The 12,236-nt window shown below is 35.9% G+C and overlaps 2 protein-coding genes across 8 annotated transcripts in view; one reads left to right on the forward strand and one right to left on the reverse strand.

The window, feature by feature from the left end:
• PELI1 (pellino E3 ubiquitin protein ligase 1) overlaps nt 1–12,236 on the reverse strand; it is a 136,334-nt gene that overhangs the window by 70,644 nt on the left and 53,454 nt on the right. The gene's annotated exons all lie outside the window — the stretch shown is intronic.
• LOC144324415 (uncharacterized) overlaps nt 1–12,236 on the forward strand; it is a 95,497-nt gene that overhangs the window by 12,211 nt on the left and 71,050 nt on the right. Inside the window, exon 3 of the mRNA XM_077915856.1 lies at nt 4,331–4,474. The gene's annotated coding sequence lies outside the window, so the exon portion shown is untranslated. The remainder of the gene's footprint in view (nt 1–4,330; nt 4,475–12,236) is intronic.

Genomic DNA, 12,236 nt, shown 5'->3' on the forward strand with positions numbered 1-12,236 from the left:
GTGGTGGAAATGGCGTGAGGTTTAGAAAGTATAGAAGTGTCTAAGAAAACTAGCTTAAAATCTGACCTGAAAGAAAGAAAAGACTGAGGACTTAGTACAGAATAAATGCAAAGAATATAGTTCTAAGATGTTTCACTGAATGGGGAGTGAGAGACATACTACCTAATGAGGATGTCTGGTGATGACAAGAATCAATTTACCTGGGAGATAAGAAGTAATAGAAAATCCTTTGCCTCACTAATGAGAAGTAGTTCTGACTTGGACTTGAGGGTATATGTATGGGAAGCCATAGTGAAAAAAGACCAAGTGAATCCAGAATATGCTTTAAAAAAATTATCTTGTTCTAGGTATGAACCTTAGAGAGCAATTTGTAAAGAGTTTGATTGATTAATTAATTAAGTAATATCAGATCACTATAATAATAAATAAAAACAATGCCTGGTGGTTTACATATTGAGATAGATATTCTGCTCCCAAGTCCTCCGTAAATTATAGTCTCACATTTGGCTCTCCATATATTGAGCAAAAGCTGGTATAAAAATTATCAGAGGATTGCCTGGGTGGCTTAGTCTGTTAAGTGTCTGCCTTTGGCTGGGGTCATGATCCTGGGGTCCTGGGATCAAGCCCTGCATTGGGCTCCCTGCTCAGTGGGGGACCTACTTCTCCCTCTCCTTCTCCTGCTCTCTCTGCTTGTACTCTCACTCTCTCTCTCCCTCTCTCTGTCAAATTAACAAATGAAATCTTTAAAAAAAAAAGAGAGAGAGAATTATCAGAGACACTAGGGCCAACACATAGGATAACAGCCATATTTTTCAAATATACCATGACAATTACTCTCCCACCTCTTATCCCTAATACTATTCTCTTGAGAGGCAACAACAGAAAATATACCACTAGATTTTTGCTTCAGACTTACCCTTAAAATTTCTCTAGTTTAGATATCGGGCTGAAGATATTTCTTGAAGTCGAGTCACAGAGACATTCTAGTGCTTGACCACAACACTTATATCCCTATGGTGAGACTCCAGCCTCCTTCCCAGCCCCAACCAGGATTCCCATAAAACTCTCCTATAATTCTCTTTCCTAAGACGCTCTTATAAATAGCATGTCCTAAATCATGGACACTAGCCTAGGTTTCCCTTTTTGCTTATTGGACATCTTGCCTGCACTCACTAGTTTCTCTCTGGCTTTAAGAATTTCAAAGGCCATCTCCAGGAGGCAGAGGTGGAAATGGTACTAGAAAAGCCCATTTGGATTATATACTTTTAAAGACAGTGACTTAGATCATATGAAGATTATCAACACAGTAACAAACACCTACGTTTTAGTTTCTTACTGACCAGACTTAACAATATTTAGGGAAATCATGAGAAGCAATTCTTACTCCCAGAAGCCTAGAATTCAGGAAAGCTCTGCTTTTGCAGAGTCAGAGTCAGAGTCATTTTGCTGACTGAGAAAAATAAAAAGGAATTTGGTAGAAACTTTTGTTATATATATATATATATATATATATGTATGTGTATATATATATATGACATATATGTGACATTTATATATATATAAAGTAGTAGGATTGATATGAAATAAAAATATTTTCATAATTTCAGGTTCAGTTTGAACTTTTGTTTACTTAATTTCTGAATTTCATTGTTCAATTAGAATCATACAATAACATGAGATTATTTTGCTATCCAAAGCAATTTGTTGCTATTCATTCCTCAACAATAGCTCTCTACCCTCATCTTTTACTCTCCAATTCCAAATTCCAATATTATTCAACTGGAGGATTAGACTGAGTGAGGAGTTGAAGACAAACAGGTGATACTTAACACAAAGCAATGAAATACATAATGTAAGCATTCCATTTTGAAATAAGTTAGATGTTAAGAAATATAGCTGCTATGAATTTTTACTGATGACATGCCTGTTGTGACCTAGGCTATTGATATGGTTGGCCAAGCATGAATAGAAGCATAAACATTTCTATACCTGAACTCAGGCAAAGTGGTTAACTTAGAAGAAACTTCAAGTCTATATTTATCAATGGAGCAGACAAAATGGAATCAAATGACACAGGAAGAAAAAAAGGGAAAAAAAAGATAACTATATGGTAAAAATCCCAATTATCTTGGGATCATTTTTCCAGCAATCAAAATAGGACCATTAACCCAAAGGTAAAACTTCTGAGCTGCTAAAAAAAAAAAAAGAAAAAAAAAGAAAAAAAAACTGTACACTACAGTTCACAAACTTTATGTAGAAAATGTTATAATATTAAATTTATCTAAATAAACTTGATATTTCACTCCCCTAGTCACAGAAAATTAGAAGCAATAAATTTTTTAACCCTCAGTTATTATAGACTCTAACATTTATTGTTTGTTTACTGTGTGTGAGGAATAGTTACATAAATAGTTAATTTAATCCTATAAGGTATGTATTATTATTCCCCTCATTTCACAGACAAGGAGACAGAGGTAGAGAGAGGTTGTTAAATTTGCCCAACATGACACAGTAAAAACCAGGAGGGTCAGGATTCAAATACAAGCATTTTACCAGAGACTACACTTCGAGGCATTAGTGGCAGACATCAGGGACTGTAAATACAGTGATGAACAGGTGAGGAGGCTCCTGTTGTCAAGGTCTACAAGGGCCGGGGACCTGGAAGAGGCATGAGCTGGTAGGAGCAAGAACTGATGCTGACAGCACAAGAAGGCAGAGGTGTTTAGGGTTGGGAGCGCCAGACCCTTTACAGTTATTGTTTAATTCATTCTTTGCAACCATTCTGTAACTTAGAAGTAGCCCTTTCTCAGATGAAGAAATTGAGTTTGCGGAGCATTAAATAAATTCCCCCCAAATTGCATAATTTAGTAAATAGTGGACCTGGGATTTGAATCCAGGTCTGACATGAAGGCTTCATTTCTTTCTCCTGTACCTCACTACTCTAGCAAAACCTTAGAAACAGAGGAACTTAAAAGTATTTTGTCTGCAATTCTGTATAAAAGGAAAAAGCCCTGAACACACTACACCAGCCTGTGAGAGTTTTGTTGAATTCATAAAGTGGTTCAATGTGAAAATGGTGCAATAAAATACGTACAATTAAGACCCTAATAATAAAAAAACAGTGACATTATGTAGATTACTCTCTGTTTAAGAAAACAGGAAAAAGTCTTGCATATTTTAAAAAGCCTAAAAATAGATATGGTTAAAATAAAACGTGCATTTAAAGGGACAAGCTTCAAGAATCTGGAAATTTCTCCTCTGTGGAATACCTCTTTTCTAATGACGCCAGATAAAGAAAGTTTCCTATGTTGAGAAATAGTACAAATAGACATATTAAATAAAGGTTAACACTATTTTGTGTCATAGGACCCAACAAAAATAGTCCCAACACTTTAATAGCAACTTGGATTATGTGTTAATACTGAATGATACAGTATCTAAAATGTGTTTCTACAAGTTGTAAGAAATTGTAATTTATCAGGGATTCAAGCTATTAGGAAAGTAAAATAATTGGATTTCTCCTCATTCTATACTTCTGTGAGACAAAAGGACACAGATGTTCTTCAAAGACCTATGAACTTAAAATTCAAATATTCAGCACCAAATAAGCCAAAGGTTTACTTTAAAGAGCAACATATATGGTATGTCTTACATACAATATTGAACTGTATTTCCTATACTTTCTCTACAGTGCTGTGTTGATGATTGTTTTCATGACAACAATCATGACCCATAGTGTGCCCTCTAAGCTACAAAAAGACAAAAAAGCTAAAAACTACGTTCAATGTAATTTGAGAACAATACATTCAATTACCAGCTTTAAAAAATGAGCCAACTATTGCGTATCTAAAATCTTTCAGATAACCCAAATACTAATTTGAAAATTTCATTATCTAGTTTATTCATTAGAACACCTGAAAAAAATATTTATGAAAAATATTCCTAGAAATATAAGAAAATATTTTCATCTGCACATTACTTTTATTGACTTACATGTTCTTTTAAAGTTCTATGCCCTGCTTAGGTGTTGGATGTATTTTTAATGAAAAATTTTAATAATTTAAAAATAGCTATTAAGAAATTTTCAGTTGGTTAATGATTATAGACAACATTCAAATAAAAAATACCGTTTGTTACTGAATAGCTTTAACATTTTACTTGGGTTGCCAGAAAACTTTGTATGGGAGATAATTATTTAATTTAGATGTATATATTTGTTCACTCAGAAGTGATGCTTTGTCAATGACAAAAACATAATTATGCATAAAGTTAGTTTTGTTCAAACCTTTTTTGCTAACTTTTAAAAAGATTTTATTTATTTATTTGACAGAGCGCAAAAGAGAGAGCACAAATGGGGAGCAGGAGAGGGAGGAACAGGCTCCTTGTTGAGCTAGGAGCCAGATACAGGCTCCATCCCAGGACTCCAGGACCATGACCTGAGCTGAAGCAGATGTTTAACCAACTGAGCCACCAGGTACCCGTCCTTTTACTAATTTTTTTTTTAAATCAAAGAAATGTATGTAGTTTAAAGTAGAAGAGAAAGGAAAATATTTTCTTCCTGGGCAAATTCATGGTAGGTGGAGGATGTGTAGCTATAACTACTTTCTGTAACGTTTCTAAGATAGTTCCAAGTTTCAATTTAAAAACCATGTTAAACCATTCATTTTGATTTTTGTTTCAAAGTGTTTAGACACCATAGAGGGTAATGATCTGATATTTTTGGGAAAATCTTACTTTGACTTTGTTTCTAAATGAGCCTTAGGAACATTAAAGAGTTTCTATAGCTGGGTCCTACACTCATTGAAGACTTAGAGCATTTAATTAATAAAGGGTAACTGATTGTGAATAGGTCTTCTGATGGGCTTCAGAAATTTTATGAAATATGATCTGAATTTATAACATCATAGAGAGATCTATTTATGAAGCTTTATTATGCCAGAGACACTCTGAAAATTCTTTCTTCCAGTTTAAGGCTTCAAATAGCACATATATATTGATTAGTCTGTAATTTGGAAAGAGTCAGTCTATTACTAGGACAGCATTTCAACCATGTAAGAGAATCTATTTCCCCTTTTAAAAACATTTACCCTTATTTTATTTTCTAAAAAATCATTTAAATATTAAATCAGTATGACAGGCCTTGTCAAAGCAACAATTGAGCAATTGGCGTAGAATAGTAAAGTACTATTACCTAGATGAGGCTCAGATAGTAGATTCATTAAAAGAACACATTGTCCTGTTTTCTTCCTCTTTAAAGGCAGCATTCTAGCAGTAGCAGTGTAAAGACAGGCAGTACCTATTCCTTGCTTACTAAAAGAAAATGTTGAAAGGGAATCTTATCTCCACCTGCTTGACAGCTTCTCAGAAAAGACCAGTCTTTTAATTTCCTTTCCTTTTTCTCTTTACAACTTTTAATTGGTTCACATGTTCCAGACCTCAGGGGACAATGTGATTTCTCATTTTTAATGTGGCATATCCTCAATATCCTAATGCCCACACACAGTGAGTGTGATGCTGGTGGCTCCTAAGACATACTTTTTTCTGTGTCATACTTGTGTGACATATCTTTTGGGATGGTTATGACATACTTCTTCCCAAATAAAGATTTTAAATTTACTGTTTTGGGAGATTAATGCATATAGTGGCACAGAAAGTAATATATTAGTGTCATTATTATTACCAATTATTACTCAGAAGGTGCTTTTTGATGACAAGTTCACACACATGTACCAAACAGAAGAGCTCTTATGACCATCTACATAATCATATAAATTAAATCTAAAAACTGCCACAAAAAGCCCAAAACTCATTTTGTATCAGGAGATTGGAAATGGGAGAGTATTTCTGTTTGTATTTGATTTCCTGGTGCTCTGTCTTTATATAACTAAGAAATGATGCAAATCCATATAATCATGGCCAACAGCCAAATCTTCCACAAGTACTTGTGAGTGTATGTGGAAGTTCATGAAAATATATTTCAAAGATTTCTATCTTGCTAATTTATAAACTTTTATGTCTAGACAGAAACAAATACAGGGCAACTTTTGAGCATTATTTCTGATGTGTATGATAATAATTTAAGCAAACCATTTAGACAGACTAAAAACATATGAAATAAATGTGATGCTTCTAAAAAGACTTCTCTGATTTTCACTCTGGAGAAAATAATTTGCTGTTTTACCTTACTGTTTTTTTCCTTGTGACTCAAGGGAATCCATGACTCTAATATGTTTTTCTTGTAGGTATTTAAAATAACATACTATAAAGGTAGATAGTATTTTCAAATTTAGTTAAATAGGGAAATAGTTAAGATTGTAACTTTCAGACAATACTCCTCCTTAAAATTTAGACAATACTCTTCTTTGACATTTTAGTGAGCTCCAAAGTTCGTAAGTAATTTTGCCCTTTATTTAGTAGAACATCACCCAACATGTAATGGGAAAATAAAAACTTACATATCACAATATTATCATTGTATATAATTATGATATATGACACACTGTATTATGTGATTTACCAAATTAATCTGTAAAAGACTGTGTGGCCACTATTAGTTGCTTCAAACTGTCAAATGAACTAGATGTTGATTTTTAAACCTCAAGAGAGCATTAATGGTTTACTAAATTTTCTCAACTGAAGTTCATCATCTGAGCAGAGCAAGACCTTTTTTCATCATTCATCTGTCAAAAGTCATTCTTCTGGCATTTTCCTCTACTCTCTAAGTGTTCGCCAGAGTGAGATTCAACTGCAGCTCTTGTGGCCCCCATCTTACCACCTGTCTGTCTTGCTCAGCTCTCAGAACTGCTTCTCTTTGATGTACCTCTGATATCTCCAGAGAGCCTCCCTACTGGCTGTCTCCTCAAAATGCCCCCCAGGACCCTACACCCTTCTTTAGCTATACTTTCTCTCCTTTTCTTCCCATCCAAGCTTCTTGAGAAGGGGCTCTAGTCAGTCCCTACATTTTCTTGTCTCTCATTCAATCTTTTTATTCTCTCTTTTTTCTTTTAATAAAATATACATAACATAAAACTTGCCATTTTAACTTTCAAGTGCATAGGTCTGTGGCATGAAGCACATTGACATCGCTCTACAACCATCACCACCATCCATCTCCAGAACCTTTTCACTTCCCAAACTGAAACTCTATACCTGTTAAACAATAATTTTCTATTCCTCCTCCTCCCTGCTTGCAGCCCCTGGAAACCCCCATTCTACTTTCTGTCTTTATGAATTTGATGACTCTGTGTACCTCATATAAGGGGAATCCCATAGTATTTATGCTTATGTGACTGACATTTCATTGAGCATAACATCCTTAAGCTCAGTCATGTTTCCTTTATTGTCTTTGTTTTATCTTTTCCATGCCATTGAACTGCTCCTTGCCAAGGTCACCAGTGACCCCCAACTTACTTGATACTCTGGAAAATTGTCTTTTTTAAAAATCTTTCAGTGGCATTCAACTGCACTTGAAACTTCTTTACACTCTCCCCTCTTTTCAATTCCAAGACCTCCCTCTCTCCTGTTTTCTTCCTACGTTCCTAGCACTTCTGTGTTTGCTCCTCTTTACCTCAAATAATGTTTTTCTTCTGTGTCCTGTGTACATTTTAGAACATACTTTTCCATTCCTGTAATTTCTATTGCCATCCATATGTGGACTCTGACTCTTTGTTGTCATCAACCTAGATTTCTCTCCTGAACTCCAGAGAAGCGCAAACATCTATTGATGGAGATCCCCACATGAATGCTCCACCCACAAAATGTTTAAATCCATGTTTCCCTCTGGATTTATATCAGCAATAGCTGGTACCATCCTCTGAGTTACTCTTGACTTTAAAATTTTTCCAACCCGCAACATTTAATTGATTTCATAAGTTTTCTCAGTTTTTCCCATTCCATATCTCTGCAATAACCTTAATATTCACTTGTATCTATCCTCACTGCTACTGCTACTTGGCAATTCAAGTATTATTCTTCTCTCTGGGATCACTGTCACAGCTTCCTAATGAGTCTGCTTCTTTTCCTTCAGTTTCATCCCCATCTGGTATATTCTCCACCTATTGTCAGAATGATTTGTACAAAGCAAATCTGATTATATCACTCGCTGAATAAAAGTTTTGAATGCCTTCCCATTGCCTTCAGGAAGAAGAGTGCCATATTCTGCAGGATCTGGCCTCTCCATCTAAACCTCAGTACTTGCTGCTTTCCCTTATGCATTATTTGTTCCCAAGGGCATGATAAACTGTTCTAAATGTACTCTCTCCAGGCTGCCTTATTAACATAGGTGCCGTTCTCCTGGATAACTCTTACTGTCCTTTAGGACTCTACTCCAGGGCCATCTTCTCTAGAAAACCTTCCATGAAGGTGGGTATGGTAGATCCAGTGGTGTGCTGTTTGGATTCTTTTAAGGCCTCAGGACTGAATTGTTCATTCCCTGACCGCTGAGAGTATTAGTACAGATAGATCATAGCTAAATTTCATTTTGCAGCTTGACCGTGGTTGAAGAGAGCCACTTCCTTAAGGCCATGCCTTCCTTCCTATGGGCAACCCATATGTAATGACTACTTGATCTGGAAATATAGAAGCCTAGTTACATTGTCCCAGTTGGGACTATTCTGCAGGCCACCCTAGCCCTATAATCCTCCCATGAAAAGGCTGAGAACTTTGTTGTGATTGCATCAGAGACCAACTTCTTCTGTTCAATTCAGTTTCTTTCACTTCTCCTGCACGTGATTGATCCTGAAAGCTAGTCTCCTGTGCATAAATCTCCATCTTAGAGTCCATTTCACAGGGAACTAAGTAGCAACACTGAGTTAGGATCCTCAACGTCACTTGCTTATTTCTATCATAACACTTATCCCCCTATATCATCATAATTGTCTGTTTACTTGTGGGCCTCTGCCTAAGTACAATGAGCAACTTGAGGACAGAGAGTCACCATCTTGTTTTTTTTATCTTCACTTCCTTTTTATCGTTATTTATTAAATCTTCTTGAATAAATAAATGAGTAAATAAATGTATGAGATCACCATCTTCAAAATCCTTGGGGATTTTTTCTAAAATCAATTCAATCCTTCTTGACCTTTATTTCCTTTAGGAATAGCTCCAGAAAATCTGGATTGTCTCTTCCAGGATGTATTTGAAGTTTGCTGCTGCTTGTGTTTAATAAAATTGAGAGAAGCGTGGATTTGAAGGTCTAGATTTAGATGCCTGGATTGAATTCTTAGTCATCATAGCTGTGTGACTTTGGGCAAATCATATAACCTCTTCATGTCTCAATTTGATCAGCTGGACAATTGTAATTCTAGCCCATAAATCCTGCTTGGTGGTAAATAAATTAGGTATTATCTGTATGAAATAATGGCACGTGGTAGATACTCAATAAATTTTAGCCCCATATCCCTTTTTTCCTTTTTAGATTAAACTTATTCTTCCTATAATAATTTGCAAAGAAATAAATTACAGTAGTTTGGTCCTACTGAGATGATCTCAGTAGCTCTCATTATCTTCTCACCCCACTCCCCTGCCTTTCATGGAACATAGCAAAAATCCATCATTCTCTTCTCTGCTACTGTTCTTATTCTAGAAGGGAAAAAAGCATCTACTGAAAGCCTTTGAAAGCATCTACCTGTGGAAGGAGCCTCGGTGTCCATCGAAGGATGAATGGATAAAGTAGATGTGGTATATATATACAATGGAATATTACTTAGCCATTAGAAACGATTAATACCCACCATTTGTTTCAAAGTGGATGGAACTAGAAGGTATTATGCTGAGTGAAGGAGGTCAATCGGAGAGGGACAAACATTGTATGGTTTCACTTATTTGGGGAATATAGAAAATAGTGAAAGGGATTATAGAGGAAAGGAGAAAAAATGAGTGGGAAATATCAGAGAGGGTGACAAAACATGAGAGACTCCTAACTCTGGGAAACAAACAAGGGGTAGTGGAAGGGGAGGTGGATGGGGGGATGGGGTGGCTGGGTGGCGGGCACTGAGGGGGGTACTTGAGGGATGAGCACTGGGTGTTTTTTTTTTCTTTTTCTTTTTTTTTTTTTTTTTTAGCACTGGGTGTTATACTATATGTTGGCAAATTGAATTCCAATAAAAAATATACAAAAAATAAAATTCAAATTCCAAAAAATAAATAAATGAAAAATAAAAAGAAAATAAAAGAAAATTCCATTTCACATATAAATATTGTCTTTTGTCTGTATATTTATACCTATTTTTTATATTTTTTTAAATTTTTATTTATTTATGAAAGTCACAGAGAGAGAGAGAGAGGGGCAGAGACATAGGCAGAGGGAGAAGCAGGCTCCATGCACCAGGAGCCCGATGTGGGATTCGATCCCGGGTCTCCAGGATTGTGCCCTGGGCCAAAGGCAGGCACTAAACCGCTGCACCACCCAGGGATCCCCATTTATGCCTATTTAAAATATACTGTATATAGCAGAAAATTGACTATTAATACCATATATAAATATATATTTATGAATTTTGTTTTCTAGGTCACTTCTGTTTGTTACTGATAAATCTCTAAACTCTTAGCCATACAAATGAATATAGGTGAAGAGGTTTAAAGCTGAATTCAAATCTGCCTCATGTAATTCCAACAGTTTCAAAGCCAATTTAGTTTTGATTAGATAATACTTACTCTTGGTGACAGGTGTTGAGTATATAAGAAACTAAATTGAGCTTTAAAAATGCTGATAGAAGAAGTCAGTGTAAGTAAATATGGAACATCATGATGACATTTTTAACATTTTATTGCGTGGTGTTAATAGTTTGGTTATAGGCAGTAGCTTTGGGGCAAAAGGTAGATACCGATTTTCATAAAATTTCAGGCTTAACAATGAGAAGAAAGTTTGTGAATCCCAAGAGAGGTTAAGATTGTTTCATTCTAAAAGGTAGTTTGACAAGACTGACTTGAGATCAGAGACAGCTATAATTTGTGTGCTTTCTTATGGTGTGCTGTGTTTATGATAAATAAAAGGTACTTCTCTATTTAAAAAAAGCATCTACTCAACAATGCAAGTCCCTGCTTGCTACAATTTTTGTTAAATTTATTGTCAAGCATCAAATTTGCTAGTGACTAGAGAGGTGTGACTAGGTGTGTCTGACAGTGAATCAAAGGTGAGTTAAATGACTTGAATGGAACACTACCCGATAGGCTTCAGTGAAGCATGGGAAGGGCTAAAATGATTAACATAAAGCAACAAGAAAAGTTTAAAGTTATAGTAGCAGGGTATCCCATATTTAGGTACCTGATTCACTCAATACTTCTAGTTTTCTTCTTCCCAGTACTTGGAAAATCACATTTCTTGGTTTCCTTGTCATTAATTGGACCATGTGATAAGCTCTGGCCAATTACTGGGACAGAAGTGTCACATCACATGTAGGTAGAAGTATCTGAGTCAGTGATCAGGTCTCAGCTAGAAATCTGGAATTTTGAAGAACACATGCCCTGAATAGTCTTTTAGATCTGGAGCAAATTCTGCAAAAAGTGAAATAACCTTTCATTGTATTAAACTGCTGAGGTATTCATGTTACACATTACCTTAACCATTTGGTTCAAATGTAACCATTTCTGGCCAACTTCACTGGGGCTCAAGAGAACTCAGGATAAATTTGAATAAACAAAACATCCCAGGAAAAATAACCACGGCCAGCTGTTTCAGAAAATAGAACTGGAAGGTTGTTCACAATTCTTTTGCCCACATCTACTCTACTGTTCTATGCTAGAGTAACTCAGCTCTTCCCTTTCAATATGCTCTCTTCTGTGTATCTCCTTCTCTCACTTCCAACAGCCAGTTGTCTTTCTCAGCATCATTGCGTGTCCACATCCCTGAATCATTCATCTTTCAAGGAGATAGAATTCAGTTGGTCCAAGGTCTGCAACCATCACAAAGTCCTCTTGAACCAGACTACATAGGCTTCTGGGTAGTCTACAAATAGGCTTTTCTTGAATTAGATGCCCTCCCCATTGTCCAATTAGCAACAACCATGAGATTGGATCATGAGATACAAAACATGGCCGCCCACGCTTAAAGAAAAGGAATTGTGAATTGGAGTCTGTCTTGGCTTGCCCAGTAAACTGGGATACAGATGCTTCGGGCCAGTGAGAGGATAGTACTCCCTTGTTGTGCCTACTGGACACTGAACTGGTTTCACAAATGTCTTGGTCTTGATCTGGAAATTGACCTGGGACTCCTGGGCCAGGACAAAATTTTTATTGAG

Source organism: Canis aureus, chromosome 11, assembly GCF_053574225.1.
Source record: "Canis aureus isolate CA01 chromosome 11, VMU_Caureus_v.1.0, whole genome shotgun sequence".
Taxonomy (NCBI): Eukaryota; Metazoa; Chordata; class Mammalia; order Carnivora; family Canidae; genus Canis; species Canis aureus.